The 22,051-nt window shown below is 46.1% G+C and overlaps 1 pseudogene; it reads right to left on the bottom strand.

The window, feature by feature from the left end:
• Positions 1–3,518: 3,518 nt before the first annotated feature.
• LOC147729660 (uncharacterized) lies at positions 3,519–5,313 on the bottom strand (annotated as a pseudogene).
• Positions 5,314–22,051: the final 16,738 nt, after the last annotated feature.

Genomic DNA, 22,051 nt, shown 5'->3' on the forward strand with positions numbered 1-22,051 from the left:
ACACAGCATCCAGAACACACAACGTCCGCCAACCAGCAGCGACGTCACGGTCACGGTGACGTCACCGCCGCGGCCAGCACATGCGCACCATGCAGAAGGCAAGGCCACACCAAGGCATGGGCAGGGCAAAAACACCACAGGGACAGACCACCCAGAACCACACTGCACCCCACCCGAGCTACTCACAGTCCATGTGCTCATCCCGTGCACCCCCATGCACACCAACAACACACAGCCAGGGACCCAGGCACTGCAGGATTGGCTGACAAGGAAAACACAACACCAGTGCACTCCCACAGCCCACACAATTGCATACAACCATCCACACAGAGCAAGACAAAACAAACAACAGGCATACAACTCCTGGCTGACACATGTGTGTCTCACACTATACAGGGGCACACATGAATACCCTACAAACGTACACCCTTCACACTGCACCCCTCTGCTACACCCAACACCACACATGACATGTAAGCCATGCCACAGGATTAATGTCCAACACAAGATGACTATAGACATACACGCCTGGCCATACAGAAAGGAAAACACACACATACCTCATGACATCACAGCCAGCAACAAACCCCCTGAACCGCAGCCCACCCTGTGCTGCCAGTGTCCCCCAACATGACCTGTGAACAGTGTATGCAACATTACCAAATCACCAACAAGAGAACAGCAGTCCTGTAAAATAGCCATCACAGAGTACAACATCAGTAGTGGCAGAAAGGACCGAAGACCCTGTCACCCCTGTTTACAAATCAGATGGCTACAAAGAGCCATGCAAGGTTGAAATGATAAATAGAGCATGGTAGACAGTCAAGAAAATGCAAACAAGAAAATGACTTTAATCAGCAAGGAGACTGATAAAACACACACCAGACTTAACTGTATTTATTCACAAATTGCACAGATGTAGCAACACAATATTAGTAGACAACAGCAAGCCACAAAATCATGTACAAATGGCAGAGACCATGCACAAGTGAAACACAAACAAGAAGCACAGAGTCTATGGCAGGTGAGACAGCAAGCACGTGAGAGGCTACACAGGGGTGAGTACAGCACATCAGAGCAACAGGTCCAGAGTCCATGGCAGGGGAGACAGCAAGTACATGAGAGGCTGCACAGGGCAGAGTACAGCACATCAGAGCAACAGGCCCAGAGTCCATGGCAGGGGAGACAGCAAGTACATGAGAGGCTGCACAGGGGAGAGTACGGCACATCAGAGCAACAGGCCCAGAGTCCATGGCAGGGGAGACAGCAAGTACATGAGAGGCTGCACAGGAGAGAGTACAGCACATCAGAGCAACAGGCCGAGAGTTCATGGCAGGGGAGAGTACAGCACATCAGAGCAACAGGTCCAGAGTCCAGGGCAGGTGAGAGTACAGCACATCAGAGCAACAGGCTCAGAGTCCATGGCAGGGGAGACAGCAAGTACATGAGAGGGTGCACAGGGGAGAGTACAGCACATCAGAGCAACAGGCCCAGCAACACACACAGGTCGCAAACAATGGTCTTCACCAGCACACTTGTGTGGGGCACAGGCGCATGCGTGTGTTGACAACTCACTTCTGGCTGTCATGCGGACTGGGACCTGGCTGTGTTTTGTGGACAGCAGGCCCACTTGACTGGGCTGAAAGAGGCCCACGTGATGTGGTAATAACAGAGGGCCTGCAAGGTGGAGGGCTGTGTGGACCAGGTGGCACAGTGGCACGTGGAGGTGGAGTCATGCACACCCCTGACACAGTGTGGGTGGGAGAGGTTGGAGGGGTGCCCTTCCACTTTTTTGGTACATGAAATGGCTTCCCTGTCTTGGGGTTGATGGGAAGTGGTGATGGCACAATAGGCACACACACCAACTGTCCCACATCAGGGGCAGACACTGGCACTCCCTCTGGTGATGTGCCTGATCCTTGATTACTGGCCTGGACCCAACACTGGCCTCCATTCCCTTGATTACTGGCCTGGACACAACACTGGCCTCCTTTCCCTTAATCACTGGGCTGGTCACAACAGGGCTCCCCTCTGCCTCAATGACTGGGCTGGTCACAACAGGGCTCTCCTCTGCCTCAATGACTGGGCTGGTCACAATAGGGCTCTCCTCCACCTTCCTCGATGTACTGTGTTTCGGGGTTGATGTGGCGGGTGGTTGTGTCCCTCTGCTCCCCCCAGGTGTACTCATAACATGCCACACATCCTCTGTGCAAAAACCAAAGTTGATGGACAGAATGAAGAACAATGTCACACATCCTCTGTGGGCATAGGAGAGTCAATTACTGGAGATGCCTCTGCATCAAATGAATTCATGTAGGGGTAGGTTGCACACCTATTTTATACTCAAATTATCGTGTTCCTTAACTAATCCAAGCGTGCTCAATGGCGACGTGCCCAGCCCTGAAGACACGTGAGGGTAAAACAAAGCAACATAGGGGCACTGGATAGTGCCCCTGGCCTCGGCACTGTAGCTATAGTGAAAGCAGAAGTCAATATTCCACTTCTCAATTTAACTCCTTGTGCATCAAATTTTTCACTGTTATTCCTCATTTGATCATGTATTCATTCTTACATCATTCTTCATCCACTTGCAAGGAAATGCCAATTTCCTGTGCTTCTCATACTCTCGATGGGCCCTCCGTGCCTCTTCATTCAAGAATACGTTAAAAAGCCAATTTCATCTGAAGCAGTTTATATAAAAACCCAATGCATTTCGGGCCTCTGTGGGCCCTTCGTCAGGGGTAACTGGAAAGATCAATTAAATAAAATTAATATACTGTACATCACATTATGTCAAAGTAAAACATATTCTTTTACATCTTTTCCGATGTTCAGCCACCAGTACTGTCCTACAAACTGTTCTCAAAAGGGCTCTATAATCGTCATCTCTTATACTCCGGTAATATAAAACACTCAGGTCTCATAAATAAGCCTAAGCGCAAACCACATTAACCTATAATCCCGTCAGTGAACTCTTCACACATCCTCACCCCTCCTGACCCGTTTACATTTCACTCCATCCCTCCGGTTAAACACTCCTTCATAGTACCCTGCTGCAATGCATGTTTAAAGAAACAGATTTCTAGAAACAGAATTCCCAATAATGCGCCAAGGTTATACTGTCATTCACAAGATTTACTTAAGGCAATACTTTGTGTTAAATAAACTTCGCAGCTATATTTCTACGCTCTCTCTAACATTCTGCCCATTACAGTAATCAAGGTAGGCTTGAAGCCCTCTGTTGCTGCCCCATCTGCTGTGCTTAACCGCCCGCTGACACCCTTGCATACCTGCTCCACTGACGCCGACGTCAATTGAGGAATAACAGTGAAAAATTTGATGCACAAGGAGTTAAATTGGGAAGTGGAATATTGATTTCTGCTTTCTCTATAGCTACAGTGCCGAGGCCAGGGGCATTATCCAGTGCCCCTATGTTGCTATGTCTGCATCAAATGAGCCTGATGTCTGCCACAATGATCTCCTGGCATTGCTCTTCTGTGACTTTTCCTTGTCTGTGCTTATTGGGGGGGCCCTGCTCTTCTTCGGAGATGGAGTCTGTGAACGTGATTGTTTTGTTTGGGACGACGTGTGCTCCTAGTGTTGTATCTTGTAGGTGATGTAGTTGCCAATTGGTGACTGTGATCTGATGTGGCCACTGAATGGCTGGTCGTCACAGGCACATAAGCTTCAATGGGAGCAGGTGCCTGTTGGAGGGCTGGCGTGACTGTGGCTGAAAATGCCTGGACTGTACGGTGTAGGCCACCCACGTCAGAGTGTATGCCCTCCATGAATGTAATCACCTGGCCTAATTTGTTATCGTGTGCACTGAAGGCATTGAGCAGGGCGGTCTGGCCCACGCAAATTTGGCGCAGGACCTCGACGCACTCTGCACTGAGGGCTGCAGGGGGGACAGGGGCAGCAGTGCCATGTGTGAATGTCACTCTTCCCCTCTTAGTACCATGGACACGGCCAGCACCAGAGGAAGTGGATGCGAGGCTGGGCACTGGCCGCTGGTTGTCAGATGCAGCAGAAGACTCCCCATCCCCTGTACCTGCTAACATGGATGCATCACCGCTGGCATCAGATGAAGTGGTACTCTGTCTCTCAGCCACGGATTCCTCCTGCATACTCCTGTCACCCTCAGATACGCTGTTATGCTCACTGTCACTTGGCTCAGTCTCACTAGGCTCCGCTGTCGTGCTGGTCTCGCCATCACTTGTCTCCGGATCATGTTCCGCCATGGTGTCTTGCGATTCTGCATTAGTGAGGGAAAACGGGAGGTGTAAGTGTCATCATCTGGTCACACGATTACAGATCAATGCAGCACTGTACAGGCCTTGGGCTACATGGTAATCATCACACCCTGCAATTACTATGCAGCTACACACCATATAGTCCACAACAGTGCCTGTCATGCCGACAAACTGCCTGGAGTGAGGCATGTAGATGCCAAACAGCACAACACCCTGCCAATGGATAGAGTGCCCCCACCCCACATAGACCTGCCCCATGGACATGATGTTGCCACAACACTCATCACCACTGACAGCCATACATTAAACCAGAGGGGAGCACACACACCTGTACTCACTTCACACGCCACAATGCCAACCAGGCCACAGCAAGCACCATGTGCCAATCTGTATCCACATTTTCGTCGGATGTGTGGTCAGCAAACATAAAGGTGCATGCAAAGTACACAGATATGGAGTCACACTCATGAAGTGGAGACTGCAGTTCGGCACAATATGGACTCCGCACACCATCCCAATGAAGAGTGACCATGTGGCCACAATAAATCTGTCACGGATTGAGGACTGCAGGCAGGAGCTGCGCAGTAAGGCCATGGTGGGCCAATGCCTCATACAGGCACACATCGCAGTCGCCACTCACATCACACATCACAGCATGGCAACACACGCACATCACATGTGTCACCGCTGCCACAGGCCCTGTACACATGCATCCACTCCCAGACACACTATCCCTCCCCAGATACTCAACATCTCTGTCTTGCAGCTGATGCCCCTTCAGACGTGCAGCCAGGTCTGGATTGGACACTGCCAGGATGCGTGCCATCTGCGGAGTCATGGTTCGCCGTGCCAAACGCCCTGTGTGTGGTAGCATCCCCATGGTCATCTCTGCCACTTGCTTAGCCTGCCGGCTGATGTCGTCCCACCTCTTGTGACAGTGTGTGTGTCGTCTGTTTGATACCCCCATGGCTCGCACCTGTGCTGCTATGGCCCTCCACACGGCCTTACGTTGGTGTACCTTGAGCTGCAGGTATGAGAGTTAAGAAGGGCAAAATAACATTAATGACATGTGGAAAGTCAGCATCTATCAGCACAGCTGCCACACACTGACTCAGGACTCACAGTAACCTCCCTCCCTCCATAACTGGGGGTACCCTCACGAGGGTACCCTCAGCTTGACATAGACATTAGTGATTGCATGCACACATTGTGGTTCCTACTCTCAATGACATTCACACAAATGCATGATGCCTCAACACAAATGCATCGGCAGCAGTGTGTAAATCAGTAATTGTAGAGGGCACTGATGGGGCATATCTAATATTCAGTGTGCAGCTACTGTAGCAGGTGAGTCTGTTGATGTACAACGTTTGGCAGTGCTGCCACTGAACCTACTCTGTGGGTCACACTGACTCTGACTACTGGGGCACCCACAAATGTACTCACAAGCATTCACTGTCCTTCCATCTAATAGGACAACAACCATTGGTTCTGTATGGGCTACAATGTAACATACCACAGTCACACATACAAGTACAGGGCTAGAATAGAGTTACATAGCAACACACACACTCCCTCGAGGTGGATACAGCTTGTCTGTCAGTGTCTGTCATCACCCCACATCCCCAATCATATAATGCAGCATCACCACTACACGTCTCACACAACTTTGCCCTACAGCTCCCTTCGTGGTGACTTACCACAACATTGGGCCCACCGAACAGCCGCGGGTACTGTGCCAGCACCTCGTTCCCAAGGACATCAAGCTCCTCACACGTGAATGGACTGGCAAGGATCTTATCTGCTCTTGACATCCCTGTGGATATGGCAGACCTGTGGCGGAAGTGAGTTGTGAGGGCTCCGAGACAGCAGGCTCTTGGTGCAGCAGCAGGACAGGGTCCCAGGAAGCAGGCTCTTGGTGCAGCAGCAGGACAGGGTCCCAGGCAGCAAGCTCTTGGTGCAGCAGGACAGGGTCCCAGGAAGCAGGCTCTTGGTGCAGCAGCAGGACAGGGTCCCAGCTAGCAGGCTCTTGGTGCAGCAGCAGGACAGGGTCCCAGGCAGCAGGCTCTGTGAGCAGTGGAAATGTGAGGCTCACACCCACAGATGTATAGCCCCCTGGGGTCGTTTGGAAGGTCAAAAGCTGCAACAATTGGTTGTCCGGGTCTGCATTATTCCAAAGCAACCAATGACCGCCTCCGCGGTAGCGGAGCACACCTTCCGCGATTTTCAAATATGCATCATACCACCGCCATCATTGCTGCCATTGGCTGCATGCAATGCTCCAAGGCTGTGACGCACCGCGGGTGCCCGGGAAGCGCTACCGCGATGGTGCATCACTCAAAAGCATCCAATGCCCGCCTCCGCGGTTGCGGAGCACACCTTCCGCGATTTTCAAATATGCATCATACTACCGCCATCATCGCTGCCATTGGCTGCATGCAATGCCCCATGGCGGTGATGCACCGGCGGTGCCCGGTGGTAGGTACCGCGACTCATGCGGTGGAGCATACCCACCGCCATATGCACATGTCCTCATGCCAATGGCTACCTTGTCTGGGGAGATGGTGGTGCTGGGGTCACACCGCCGGGGCCCTGCGGTGTTACTCCCATTTTCGTACCCATTGGTGTGTATGTCAATCAAGGACACTGTATCAGCACCCTGCAGCAACATGGAGAAGGGGACATCATTGTACACACGATGCCACACAGCCATGTCATCCACAGGTGGGCGCACGTTCAGTGTGAGTCACTTTGGCCTGTGTTTCAGACATTTAAGTGACACATTTGATGGCTGATGATGATTGACAGACTTCAGCTGTTGTAAATCATGTCAGTACGTAGAATGAGTTGATGGTCAATGCAGACCTTGACCTGGCTGGTGGCACCGCATTGAATCGGACAAGACTTCTGATCTCACAACTGCTCATGCACACAACCGGAAGTGTTCCTGCTACTGTGATCATTGTGTTGATGAATGTGTACTGACTGTACATGATGCCTTGAAGTGTGGCAGGTACAGCAGATGTGTATGATAGACATTGTAAGTCACAATACCTTGGCGGGTCTTGCTGCACCTTGTCTGCACATGTGAATTGTTCATCCATTATATCCGCATTCACAGTCCCAGATGTGTGTGTGGCACTTGGTATTGTCACTGGAGAGGTGTGCCGTCTGTGTGTAGCTATTGGCCAGCCATGTAAACTGAAGTATCATGCATCTCTCTGGCAATCGTTGTTTTCCCATGACATCATTGGTGTTTTGTGCTATGCCAATCTCATGATGCTTGTCACTGACATTTTCATTTCACTCCTCAACTACGAGGAGGCCGGATCTCCTACGTCAACTAATAGTGCTGGAGGACATGGAGAATGAGGCAATCATCAGGAAATTCAGGCTGGACAGACCAACATTGAAGATCTTGAGTGATCTATTGGAGCCCCACCTGCTGCCTCACCGTCACTATCCTACGGCATTCACACCCACCTACAAGGTGATGGCAGCACTCCACTTTTTTGCAACTGGTTCCTTCCAGGAGACCGTGGCTAACGCTGGGGGGATGTCGCAGCCCATGTTCAGCATGGTTCTTCGGGATGTTCTTGCGGCCATGATGCTATATCGCTATCGCTACATACATTTCCCCAGGGGACGTGAATTGGCTGCCGTGAAGGGTGACTTCTATCCCCTAGGGCGCATCCCACATGTAGTTGGTGCAATCGATTGCACCCATGTGGGTCTGTTGCCACCGATGGCGACGGAGCACATTTATCGGAACCGTAAACACTACCACTCCATGAATATGCAGGTGGTGTGTCTTGGGGACATTCCCATATCACATGTGTGTGCAAAGTATCCAGGTTCTGCACATGATTCATACATCATGAGGAACAGCATGGTGCCACGGATGATGGAGAATCTGCATCCCGAACGTGCCTGGATTGTGGGTGAGTATCACTACTGCTATGGCATGCTGTTTGTCACTTGCTGCACTCTGGCTGTACAACATTGCAATGTGTGATTGTCATTCACAGGTGACTCAGCATATCCCAGTCGCCCATGGCTGTTGAGCCCACTCCGGAATCCCCAGACACCAGCAGACATCCGCTACAATGAGGCACATGGCAGGACAGGACGGGTGATCGAGCGGACTTTCGGCCTGCTGAAGTCAAGGTTCAGGTGCCTTGACAGGACCGGAGGCGCACTGGCATACTCGCCTGGGAAGGTGTGCAAGCTCTTTGTGGCATGCTGTATGCTGCACAACCTGGCCATCCACAGGGGTGTCCCCGTGCTCTTGGACGATGGTGATGAACCAGGGCCAACACCTGCTCAGGGACCTCAATCCAGTGATGAGGACAGTGGAGAGGAGGAAGGAGTTGACCTGCGCCAACAGCTCATTGAACGCTACTTCACTTGAAGGTGGCTGACGAGGTACAACGTGTACATTGTCTGGTGTTGTTGCTCTTGTTATGAATGGCTATGCGCGGATGTAACTGATAGGCACCTGTTCTGTCACCCATGTGTGTTATTTGTGAAATTGACGTTCAGTGCCGAGATGTATATTGGATTGTATTTGTGCACATCTGCTAGACATTGTGTAATATGCCTGTGATGTCTTGGATATTTGTAGTGCTGTGATCTGTGTGTTGCCACAATGAGACCAGTGACTGTTGTTCTGTCATGTCTCCTTAGGTGCTACAGAGGGTTCCTGCCCTGCATACTGTACATCATTTATACACATCATGGACATTATCAACAATGTAAATACTGGACTAGATAAATCACTGCACAAAATCTTGTGCTTCAGGTATTTTATTTTGTGAGTGGACATGTGATTGGTGCGGTAATATTTACATGAAGGTGTGGATTGAGCAGGGAGTTGACAGCCCTGTTCAATGAGATGCTAGAGTAGACACCACATGGATGTGGTGACCCAGTCCAACAGAGAGGTGCCTTTGCCAGGGCAATGTGGGGAAAGATAGTCCAAACAGTGAATGCAGTTGGGAAGAGGGTTGTTTTCACGGCTAGCTCTGTGTCTGGCATGTGGTAGGTGCTTTGCCTCCAGAGACTCCCAGGCTTTTCTTTGGATGCCCCCTAGATCTTTTGGGCGGTGGGGGGTCTGCTGAATGGCCAGCAGCGTCAGGGGACACGTCCCTCTCTGTTGGCGCAGGGGAGGATGGTGCACTGTCATCCTGCGGTGCAACAGAAGGGGACAGAGGTGGTGGTTGAGACACAGGCCTGTCCCTCTGCAACGCCACTTGCTGGCCCATGAGGTCCACCATCTGTCCCAGGCGGTTATCGATGGACCTCATCAGCAGGATGAGCTCCCTCAAAAGTTCATCCGACCGGCCACTTTGTCCCTGGACCTCTTGGTAGGCCTCCACAACTCTGGTGAAGTGGTCCAGGAATGGTGTCCACTCCTCCCGAGGTCTGGTGGTGACCCTGGCCCTCCCACGTGCTCTGCTGCCACGGACCTCTTCACTCGCCACTGGGGGGCCACACACTCTATCCCTGCCTTCCACAGCTGTTGGTATGGGATGGTCATCCCTAGGGACAGAGTGGGTGCTGCTGGTGGTACTGGTGGTCTTGGTGGTGTTGGTGGCAGTGGCGGTGGTGGCTGTGGTGGTTGCGGTGGGAGAGGCCGTGCCTGCAGGGGTCTGTTGCGTTGTAGTGGCAGCAGAGGTGGTGATGGTGAGGATGGGGGCCTGGGACCTCTGGGTCTGTGGCACACCAGATGTGCCGGGCTGGAGCTCATCATCCAAACTGCCCTGGGAGTCCACATCTGAGAGTCCATGTGCCGGGGGTGGAGACTGGCTCTGCTGGTTGTTGGTGTTGTCCTCAGCAGTGAGTTCTTCGTCACCTGTGGAGTAGATGGGGAGTGGTCAGTGTTTGTGTCATCTGCGTATCATCATCTGTCTGTACACTACTTACATATGCATTCATCAGTAGTACTAATCATGACAACACCGTGTAACATTTCATAGTGCCGAGGGACATCATGGAGTCATACATGTTGATTTTCAATGCTTTGGGTTCTATTGTTGTAGGTTTTCTGGATGCAGGTCACACACACACACTTCATGCGGATTTACTGTAGATACGAGCCTGTTAGGTGACTGTGCAGGATGGAATGGCTGAGACATGCTCCTGGGTGGGGGATGCCTCCATGCTGCTGGGGTGTGGGACAGGGGAATGGTGGGAGTTGTAGTGCAGGTCTCCCTCCCTCCCTCCCTTACACACCGTCTCAGTGAAGATGGCTACCAACCTGTGAGTCTGTTTGTTAAACTGTGCAATGGCTGACACATGCTCCTGGGTGTGGGATGCCTCCATGCTGCTGGGGTGTGGGACAGGGGGAATGGTGGGAGTAGTGATACAGGCCTCCCACCCCACAAAATAGCTCCAGTACAAGATGGCTACCAACCTGTAAGTCTGTTTGTTAAACTGTGCAATGGCTGAGACATGCTCCTGGGTGGGGGATGCCTCCATGCTGCTGGGGTGTGGGACAGGAGGAATGGTGGGAGTTGTAGTACAGGCCTCCCTCCCTCCCACACCCTCTCAGTGAAGATGGCTACCAACCTGTGAGTCTGTTTGTAAAACTGTGCAATGGCTGACACATGCTCCTGGGTTGGGGAGGCCTTCCTGCTGCTGGGGTGTGGGACAGGGGGAATGGTGGGAGTTGTAGTGCAGGCCTCCCTCCCTCCCTCCCACACCCTCTCAGTGAAGATGGCTACCAACCTGTGAGTCTGTTTGTTAAACTGTGCAATGGCTGAGACATGCTCCTGGGTGGGGGATGCCTCCATGCTGCTGGGGTGTGGGACAGGAAGAATGGTGGGAGTTGTAGTGCAGGCCTCCCTCCCTCCCTCCCTCCCTCCCACACCCTCTCAGGGAAGATGGCTACCAACCTGTGAGTCTGTTTGTTAAACTGTGCAATGGCTGACACATGCTCCTGGGTGGGGGATGCTTCCATGCTGCTGGGGTGTGGGACAGGGGGAATGGTGGGAGTAGTGATACAGGCCTCCCACCCCACAAAATAGCTCCAGTACAAGATGGCTACCAACCTGTAAGTCTGTTTGTTAAACTGTGCAATGGCTGAGACATGCTCCTGGGTGGGGGATGCCTCCATGCTGCTGGGGTGTGGGACAGGGGGAATGGTGGGAGTAGTGATACAGGCCTCCCGCGATAGGCTGCGATGTGTAATGGTGCGTAAGCTTTTTTTGGTGATATTTAGTACACCTTCTTGTGAATATACCTCTTAGAGAGCTTGAATGCGTCAGGAAGGAGATCTATACTACTATTATAAAGAGAGAACTTGCACCTTTTGGCCAGGTAAACTCGGGAACCACAGCACCAATCACAACACCCAATACAGCGTTGGAAAGGGCAGTTGCAGCAGAAGGACATAGGCTATGCAGAAGCCCACCATATACATTTAAAATGTAAAGGAACCATGCCAGCAAAGTAGTCCCTTTTGTGGGCGTGTCTGCATTGTGCTGTGGGTGTGTGCTGGGGGCGTGACAATCGCTGGGGGCATTCCGTCACGAGTGTTGTTTTTTCTTCGCAGGTTCTATACATTCCTGCTCCCTTTAAATAGTAATTCAGTGGAGGTCCCATTCTCTTAGAACCAAACCAAGCACAGTTATGGGCTGAACTGCAGCTTGATGTATAGTATTTGAAATGCTATTGCATTTGCCTCATCAGGGACATCTAGGGACGGCGAGGTGAACTGCAGCTTGATATATAATATTTTAAATGCTATTGCATTTGCATCATCAGGGACATCTAGGGACATGAGGTGAACTGCAGCTTGATAAGTAATATTTTAAATGCTATTGCATTTGCCTCATCAGGGACATCTAGGGACCATAAGGTGAACTGCAGCTTGATGTATAATATTTTAAATGCTATTGCATTTGCCTCTTGGGAACAACTGGGGAGAACGAGGTGAACTGCAGCTCTTTGTAGAAATATTTGGATACTATAATATTCACTTCCCACTGCTAATCTCGTCCCATAATGGTTTGCAGGGGCTTGATCTCAAAATCATCACCTCTCTCACTGCTTGCTGGAAGCTAATTTCACTTTTGTGAAATGACTATATGCATTTTAGCATGTAGAAATACTTGTTATTTTACCTTGAATATATGAGGTTTCTGTTTTAATAATTGGAAATCTGACGGAACAAAATATTGCGGATTTATTGTACCAAGTTCGCGCCAATTCCGCCCACCCCTACTTTAAATACCCCTGCACCCCATAATCATAACCCACCCTTACTCTATAAAATACCCCAACACCCTTAAACACTAACCCATCTTAACCCTCTAAATCTACCCTGTACCCCAAAACCCAAACCTATCCCTAAACCCTAAAAATACCCCTGTACCCCAAAACCAAACCCTAGCCCTGAACCCTATAAATACCCCTGTACCTCAAAACCCAAACATACCCCTGAACCCTAAAAATACCCCTGTACCCCAAAACCCAAACCTACCCCTGAACCCTGAAATAACCCTGTACCCCAAAACCCAAACCTAGCCCATAACCCTTAAAATACCCCTGTACCCCAAAACCCAAACCTACCCCTGAACCCTAAAAATACCCCTGTACCCCAAATCCCAATCCTAGCCCAGAACCCTAAAATACCCCTGTATCCCAAAACCCAAACCTAGCCCTGAACCCTAAAAATGCCCCTGTACCCCAAAACACAAACCTAGCCCTGAACCCGTAAAATACCCTGTACCCCAAAACCCAAACCTACCCCTGAACCCTAAAAATACCCCTATACCCCAAAACTCAAACCTAGCCCTGAACCCTAAAAATACCCCTGTACCCTATAACCCAAAACTATATCTGAACCATTAAAATACCCAAACACCCCAAAACATATACCTCAATACCCCAAAACATATACCCCTATACCCATACTTGCCTTATCCAAACATTTTTAAAAAACATGCTTTTACCATTCATGCATTTACAACGAATTTCGTTGTAAATGTATGCGTGGTAAAAGCATATAAAATGTAATGCCATGCGTTATAATGGCATTGCGGAGTCATGGTACTTTTGTAATGAAAGTATGCAGAGTGATGAAATGCGGAAAGAAATTTGAGGAATAATGGGTGTTTACCCTCCCCCGTAAGTACATTGGTGGCACGATGGCCCACATCTCGAGCAACATACTCATATTTTTTCACCACCAATTGGAAAAATGCACAGGTCTCTCTCATTGATGCCCAGCACCGACATACACTTTTAGACACACCTCCCACCACAAGTTCTACAATTGCAAACTTTAGAGATGGGCAGCTATGATAGAATCTCGGCATCAGCTCAACATCCTGTGATTCCAGGCAAATCGCTTTGTCTCCCCGTGCCTACCACAAATGAATGTGTTCTTCTGTAATGTAACCAACAGATTTGTGGACAGAATGAAAAATTACAGATGATTGGCCTACAGAAGAATATCCTAGCGATGCAAGGACAGGAGCACCTTCAGAGGAGGTAATGAAAAAACATAATCAGGTGATTACTTTCTTCCCCCAAAGAAACAGATCGGGTTAAAATAGACAGAACAACTCAAGTTTCTAAGGAGTCAGTGCATGCGTACTATGAAAGGCTTCTGCAGGTATTTAAACAGTATAGTGGATTTGAGAACATTAGTGATAAAGATATAGGACATGTTGTATATAGATTTGTTTATGGGCTAAGATCAGAAATTAGCCAGATGATTCAGCAGCATATGCTTTATTGGCAAAGCAAGCCGATCGATGATATCCTTAAGTTTGCAAAATACTGCAGTGATGACATTGATGCAAAGCATAAAACGTTAAAGGAGAAAATGATGTGGGCACAAGTGAAGATAGCAGAGCACCAAGAAGGAAATTGGGGTTCTAAAAATGATAATCAGATGAATGGACAGAATCAGAATAGTCAAGTTTTGAATGAAAGCAAAGGAAAAGGAAGAATGAGTAGAGAAGAAGCGAGAAAGAAATATCCTTGTCATGGGTGTGGAAAGCTTGGACATTGGAAGAACGAGTGTAGAAACATTCAGCAGAATAATGGGGTAAATCAAATTTTAAATCCACAGATGCAGAATGGGGTGGTGGTGGTGAATCAACAGCAACAGCAGCAGATAGTTACTCCTCAGTTGCAGGTGCCTCAAGCCTCCTTGCCCAACAATTTGAATGCTCAGGTGCAGAGATACAGTGTGACCACAGGATTCCGAGGAGAAAGTGGTAAGAATACACAGACTGTTCAACAATTTTGGATGCAGAGTGGTGCAGATGATTGGGGGATGACGTACTTGGCTCATCCTTGGCGGTAGATCAGTCAGGTCCATTTATTGATGGGAAGGTTGAAGGCAATGATATTACTTTCCTAGTGATACTGGCGCTATCCGTCCTACTGAACAGCAGAAATCCCAAACCTACCCCTCTCGAGAGAAACTATCCAAGTTGTAGGAGTCTCAAATAAGCAGATTAGGACCCGATCACTAAACCAATAGAAGTGAATATTGGAAATTTCAAAGATATGCATCGATTTATGGTGAGCGACTCGAGTCCAGTAAACCTATTAGGTAAGAACTTGTTGTGCAAGATGAATTGCACAATCTTTTGTACGCCGGATGGTGTGGCTATCCAAACGCCCGATGAAGACGTAGCTTCCAAGATGATGCTGGCTAAACAGGAAACAGAAATGGATGAGATATTTTCACTTCTTACTGAAAGTGATTTACCTGATGAGTTAAGAGAAATAGTGAGGTCAGATGTGTGGGATTTTACAGGAAAAGAAATTGGTCTAATGGCAAAGGTAGACCCCATCAAAGTTATGGTAACGGAAGGTGCAATATTCTCAAATACACCACAATACAGAATGACCCCCTGAAGTAAAAGCAGGAGGTGCCCCGACCAAATGATTGAACAAGGAATATTAAAGGAAATATTGGACAGTCCATGTAATTCGCCAATCATGGGACTTAGAAGCCTAGTGGAAAATATAGAATAGGGCAAGATTTGAGGAAAATCTATAAAATAATAGTAACCTGTTGTCCTGTAGTACCAAACCCTGCAGTGATTCTTTATCAGATACCATGGGATGCTCACTGGAATACCGTGATTGATTTGTGTGCCAAGCATTCTTTTCAATTCCATTACATCCGGATAGCCGATATCTTTTTGCTCTCCTGTTTGGAGACCGTGTTTTGGCATGGTGTAGAGTTCCTCAAGGGTACACAGAAAGTCCGTCGATATTCAATCACATTTTAAATAAATGTTTGAAGACATTGGTAATGCCAGGAAACTCAGTCTTCGTTCAGTACATTGATGACCTATCATTGGCATCAAAGACAAGAGAAAATTGTGTCACTGACACAATAGCTTTACTGAACCTTTTGGCAGTAGGAGGGTCCATGGTGTCCTCAGAAAAATTACAATTTTGTAAACAAGAAGTGCAATATCTTGGACATAAGATAGGAAAGGGAGTCAGAAAGGTGACACCAGAAAGAACAAAAGTAATTCGACAAATGAGTAAGCCTAAAACTAAAAAGGAAGTGCAAATGTTTTTGGGAGTGGTTGGATGTTGCTATCAATGGATAAGTGGATTTTCACTGCTGGCAAAACCTTTAATAAGGTTGACACAAAAAGAGATGACAGACCCAATTGAGTGGGATGATAAAAGTGAAGAAGCATTCATAACACTGAAAAGTTGTTTGTGTCAGGCCCCAGCATTTGGAATGCCCGACTATATGAAAGAATTTGCATTGTGTTGTTGTGAAAGAGAAGGGTGTGCACTTTCGGTGTTAACCCAGAGACATGAATTGTCTTGACATCCCTCAGCCTACTTTTCTCCTACTCTTGATCCAGTGGCTGCAGCATTAACTGGCTGTTAAAAAGCAGTAGCTGCTACCTGTGTAAGTCTGGAGCAGAGTGAATCGATTGCAATGGGACATCCTGTCAAGTATATGTGCCACATTCTGCTGAGATTCACTTAACAAGAACTCATACTCAACATTTGACTCCTAGACGGCTGGCTAAATATGAAAGAGTAATCTTGGGTGCTGAAAATGTAAGTGAGACAAGGGCCTAGATGTATCATCGTTCCTATTTGCGATTTCTTAATAGCGATTTTTACCGAATCGCTATTAAGAAATCGCAAAATGGGATGTATGTTTTAAATCGCTATTTTTTTGCGATTCCTTATTATTCCTAATTTGCGAATTCGCAAGTTGCGAATTCGCAAATAAGGAATAATTTCCCATTCTTTCCAATGGGCCAGGAGGCCCATAGGAATGATTGCGAAATAATTCTCAAATTGCGAATTCGCAATTTGCTAATCGCAATTTGAGAATTATTGCAAGGGTGCAGGGGTGTCTCATGGACACCGTGCTGCACCCCTGAAACTTACATGTGTGTGCATATGACGCACATACATGCCCTATGGGCATGTATGTGTGGCACATGCCACCCTCAAAATTGCCAAATTTTGGTTTTTGAAAGGATTTCGCAAATTAACACGAACTTCAAGTTGGTGTTAATTTGCGATTCCTTAACCTGAATTTGCAAATTAAAAAAGCTTCATACATGGCATTTAAGGAATCGCAAAATTGCGATTCCTTAAATGCTTAAGCAAAATAAGGAATCGCTAATTTTTGCGATTCCTTATTTTGCTAATTTCACATACATCCCAAAAGATGCAAAATGTCCGTTTGCCATTCGTTAAGGCCGAAATTCTGCGAATTTCGGCCTTAACGAATCGCAAAATGCTTGATACATCTAGGCCAAGATGTACCATTGTGAATCCAGCAACCTTGTTGCACAATTTCGATTGTGAAGGAGTGAAAGAGGAGGTTGATCATGATTGTTTGGATGTGACAGAGATGTGTACAAAGCCAAGATTTGACGTCCTTGAGGTTCCCCTGGAAGAATCAGATTTTTTACTGTTTGTTGATGGGTCATGTTTGAGAAGGGAGAATCGAGAACTGATGTCTGGCTATGCTGTATGCACAGTGTAAGGTATCATAGAAGCTTCCTATCTAAGAGGAGTCAAATCTGCCCAAATAGCTGAATTGTTTGCATTGACGAGGGCTTGTAAATTTGGAAGAAAATTAAGAGTAAACATATTTACAGATAGTCAATATGGTTTCAGGGTTGTGCATGATTTCAAACAAATTGTGGCTACAGAGGGGATTTCTGACTTCTTCAGGTTCTCCAATAAGAAATGGCAAATATGTTAAAGAAATATTGGAAGAATTGCTATTGCCAAAAGAAAATGCAGTAGTCAAATGTGCCACAAACAAGTCAGGAAATGATTATGTGACATTAGGTAATCGGTACTCAGACCAAGTAGCACGATTAAGGGCATGAAATACAATGTATTTGAATGGAGGGATGGAAAAAACAATTGCCAACAAATGTTTTTCTCTGCTTTTAAAACATGCGATGAAGTTAGGCAATTACAGGAGAAGGCAGACATGACAGAAAATGAACGCTGGATCAAAACAGGTTGCACAAGAAGTGCTGATGATGAAGTGTGGGGGTGTCCAGATGGCAGACCGATAAGTCCAGATAGCTTGCTGTCTCAAATGGATAGGGTATATCATGGAATTACACACGCCGGGAAGGATACCATGATCAGACAATTTAGAAAGATGTGGTTTAATCCCAAGTTCAGGATTGTTGCAGAGAGCCTCTGCCAAACATGTTTGTCCTGCCAACTGCAAAACCCAGGAAGGAAAACAGTGGTTAGTTGGGGAAAAATTGGAATGGCAGAGGGACCGTTCACAAGATTGCAACTAGACTTCATAGAATTGCCACCGTGCAACAGTTTGAAGTATGTCCTTGTCATTGTTTGTCTGTTTTCTCAATTGGTAGAAGCCTATCCCACAAGAAGGAACGAGAGCGTCACAGTTGCTTAACTACTATTAAGAGAGCTTATTCCGAGATTTGGATTTCCATTACCTTTAGAATCAGATAGAGGACCTCATTTTAATAATGAGACAATTAAACTAATTTGTGAAGCTTTCAAAATTGAGCAGAAGTTAATTGTGCCTACCGATCAGAAGCTTCTGGAGTGGTTGAACAGCTCAATGGCACAATAAAATCTAGGTTAGGAAAAGTGTGTGCATCCACTTCACTGAAATGGCCTGATGCTCTACCTATTGTATTGATAAGCCTCAGAAACATTCCTGATCGAAGAACAGGATTAAGTCAGCTTGAAATCCTCAAGGGAAGAGCAATGAGACAAGCATTTTTACCTGGAAATAAACTGATGAATATAACTGATGACTTAATATGGGACTATTGCAAAGGGCTGGCTGATCTGGTACATTCTGTGTCTCACCAGGTTGTAGAAGATCCGAATGCAGCACAACCAAATCAAGCCAAACCAAATGTGTGTCCCGGAGACTGGGTTGTGATAAAGAAGCATACAAGGAAGTGGTGCTTGGAACCCAGGTGGAATAGACCTCATCAAGTCATGTTGGTCACGACAACAGCAGTAAAGTGTGCTGGATTTCCAAATTAGATACACGCCAGTCATATTAAAATAGTCTCAAGTCTACCAGATCAACCTAAGCAGCATCTGAACGAATGAAGAAAAGAACCAGAAGCTGAGAGTTGTGAAGTTGAAGAAATCAGAGAATCAGACACTGAAGAACACATTGACGACGAACAACCGAGTACAAATCAAGTAGAGTGGGCACCAGTTACTGGGACTGAAGAGACTGCTGTAAATACTAGAGGAGAGCTTGAACTTCAAAAGACCAGAACAAAGTAGGCAAAATCCAGAAGAATCTATGGCATAAATCCCAGATACAGCCCAGTCAGGAATAGAAGACGAGCTCTTTTCAAAAACCTCAGATATCAAATATCAGATACCAAATTCAGTTACAAAAAGAAGAAGGGAAGTCTATTGCCAAAGGTTCAAATCAAACTCATTTAGGGAAAGGGAATGAATCAGCCAAAGAAAATTTAGTCCAGAGGCAGTTAGAAGAAGAAAATAGAAGAGCAAAAGGTCAAAAACAAAAACAAATAACAGAAGAAAAAAAAGTAAGGAACTTAAAACAAACCCAACAAGAGGAAAGAGAAAATAAAAGGACACTTGAAATAGGTGAAGATGGTGAAAAGGCATTATAGACAAATAGTGTTAGAAAGGGAGATCCCTGACCTAGTGGAGTAAAAAAGGCTGAGATACATTCTAAAAAGAAAAACAGGGAAAGACCTAGTGCAAGTAAACGAGGTATCAAGTCAGTCTGAAAAAGAACAAACAAGAAGAAGATCATTAAGATTGTCAAAAACAGCAAGGGTACCGAATAGAAATTATAAGGCTCTAGAGTGGACTTACATTATATTGGAAGATTTTGAAAATCTTGATCTAACAGATGAACCAGAAAATAATGAAGTTGAAGGATCCCGACTTTTGTACAAAGGGTGGATCCATTGAGAAATTATCAAAAGGAGAAAAGATCAAGAGGGAGAAGGACTCATCGGAAGCTGAAACCCTTTAGAATGGGTGGTGTCACACAAAGATTTACGTATTTTATTTTTAGAACAAAACTAAATTTAGAATTATTTCTAGAACTTTGAAAATGGCAGAAGTAGAGGTGACTGAACATCAAAATCTAACTTAAAATGACGATGTGTTAAATGTTGTCTATGTAGCATTACAATATTAATCTTGATGTGGTTACTAACACTTGTGATACCTGTGTTAATGGAAATTAATAATCAAGTGTAAGTGAGACGGTGAATGTGGTTACTAAGAGAACTACCACTACAAAACTAACATAAGTGGATAAAAGCATGTATTATCATGATACATCAAATAGTGATTCGTTAATAAATGTATTCACTAAACTCTCAGGGTATGACCTATCACCACCTTCCATTTACTTATGTTGTGTCTTGTAGTGTTGCAACTAGTTTGTTTTATGTTACTGGCAAGTTGCAATATTAATATAGCAACATGGATTTAGTATTTTGAGAAATTCCTATTAGAATAAATCTGAATCCAGTACTTAGTGCTAGAAATGCAGAGTTTATAGGAGAATTCTTTTTAAGAACGCATCCCATCGATATTGCACATGCACATAGAAATAATCTAACATGCTGTTTGCATGATGAACACATTTTTTTATTTTTTATTTAGTAGAAGAAAGAAGGCAGTGTTTTCAAAGGAAAGCTGTTGAGCAAAAGACCCATATACCTCATGGGCTGCTTTAGTAAGGGAATATAAGAAAGGCAAGACTCATGCTTCAATGTCTCTGGACTTGTTGAAATTGGGAAAATTCGGTCTTCATAGATTAAAGACTGAATATAATAGTATATTATTGGTACTAGCGAATGTGCACATACCTTCCTAATAATGGGGGAATGGGGACTAAAATGAGGAACTGATCCTGTATTTCTGGGAATTTATTATGTGTGCGGTAAAAATGCCTATTACAGGTTACCTGCACAATGGTATGGCAGTTGTTACATTGCCATTGAATTTCCGAAGGTATATCACATTACTAAGAACAATGAAATGAATGACATAAGCAAAGGACTAACAAGAAATAAAAGAGCGAGTTTTACCGAAATAGTAGATGATATATTTGGCGCATTGATACCGTCAGTTGAAGTCACTTTAAATTCACATAAGATACATCTATTGTCCACTGTAGTTGACCGTTTATCAACAGATACTGCTGGAGGATTCTTAATGATCAATACTGAAATGGTTGCGATCAGATCTATGGTTTTGCAAAATAGACTTGCCCTTGATATTCTTTTGGCAAAAGAGGGTGGAGTCTGTGGAATGTTGAAAGTTCAACATTGCTGTATATATATCCCGGATAAAAGTAAATGTATTGAGGGATATATTAGGAATATTACAAAGATTCATAATGGTTTGACCCAACTGGAGGTTGACAGTGCATGGGAAAAATTTAGTACAAGTCTTTTAAAAATAGGTAACTTGTTTTCCATTTTGGAAGTACTTTATTAGGAAAGATATTAATCCCTACGATTTCAATAGTATTATTAATGATAGTAATGACCTATAAATGTTGTAAGGGAAAAATGAAAACAAGGTCAATGGTTGAAATAAAGAACAAAAGAATGGGAAGAAAGAGAAAATGGGAAGAGATAGAGTTCTAGCTAATGAAAGACAATTTGTATAGTAAAATGAAAGAAATGAACATAAAAGAGAAAAATAAAGAGTGTGTAAAAACGAACGTAGACACTAAGGGGCATATTCTCAAGGATTTATTGCCGAGTTAGCAGCACTTTATTACAGCAAAGTTGCGATAAATGTATCTCCCCTTCACAAGCTGGTGCTAACAGCCCATATCACCAGTGTACCTGCGATAGCAGCTGCAAAAAACATCGACACAGATTACCCCAGCAACTATCACTAATGAGGTGCAGAGTAGGTTTTCCCGTACAAAAAGCTGCGACAACACCACGTCACAACATTCTCAACGACCAGCCAGATTTGTGATAAGATCAAAAAACAAGCGTTAAGGCGCAGTAGCAGCAGGAAATGAATAGCTGCTCTGACCTGGTGTAAAGTCGGACGACAGCCTGCACCAGAAAAGGAAACCCAGTCCAAAGCCACACCTGAAGGGCAACAGTTGCCATGGAGCCACTGACCATGCAGCTGGGAGCCCCAACAGGGCCACAACACCCACCGCCATCACCCCTAGACCCCCACCCCCCCTGGCAAAGACATGTCACATCAACTTCACGAAATCATGTACAAAATAATTTGCCTGATGTTGCACAATCACAACAGGCAACACACATGTGTCGTCACAAAAATGA

Source organism: Lissotriton vulgaris, chromosome 2_1 (assembly GCF_964263255.1).
Source record: "Lissotriton vulgaris chromosome 2_1, aLisVul1.2, whole genome shotgun sequence".
Taxonomy (NCBI): domain Eukaryota; kingdom Metazoa; phylum Chordata; class Amphibia; order Caudata; family Salamandridae; genus Lissotriton; species Lissotriton vulgaris.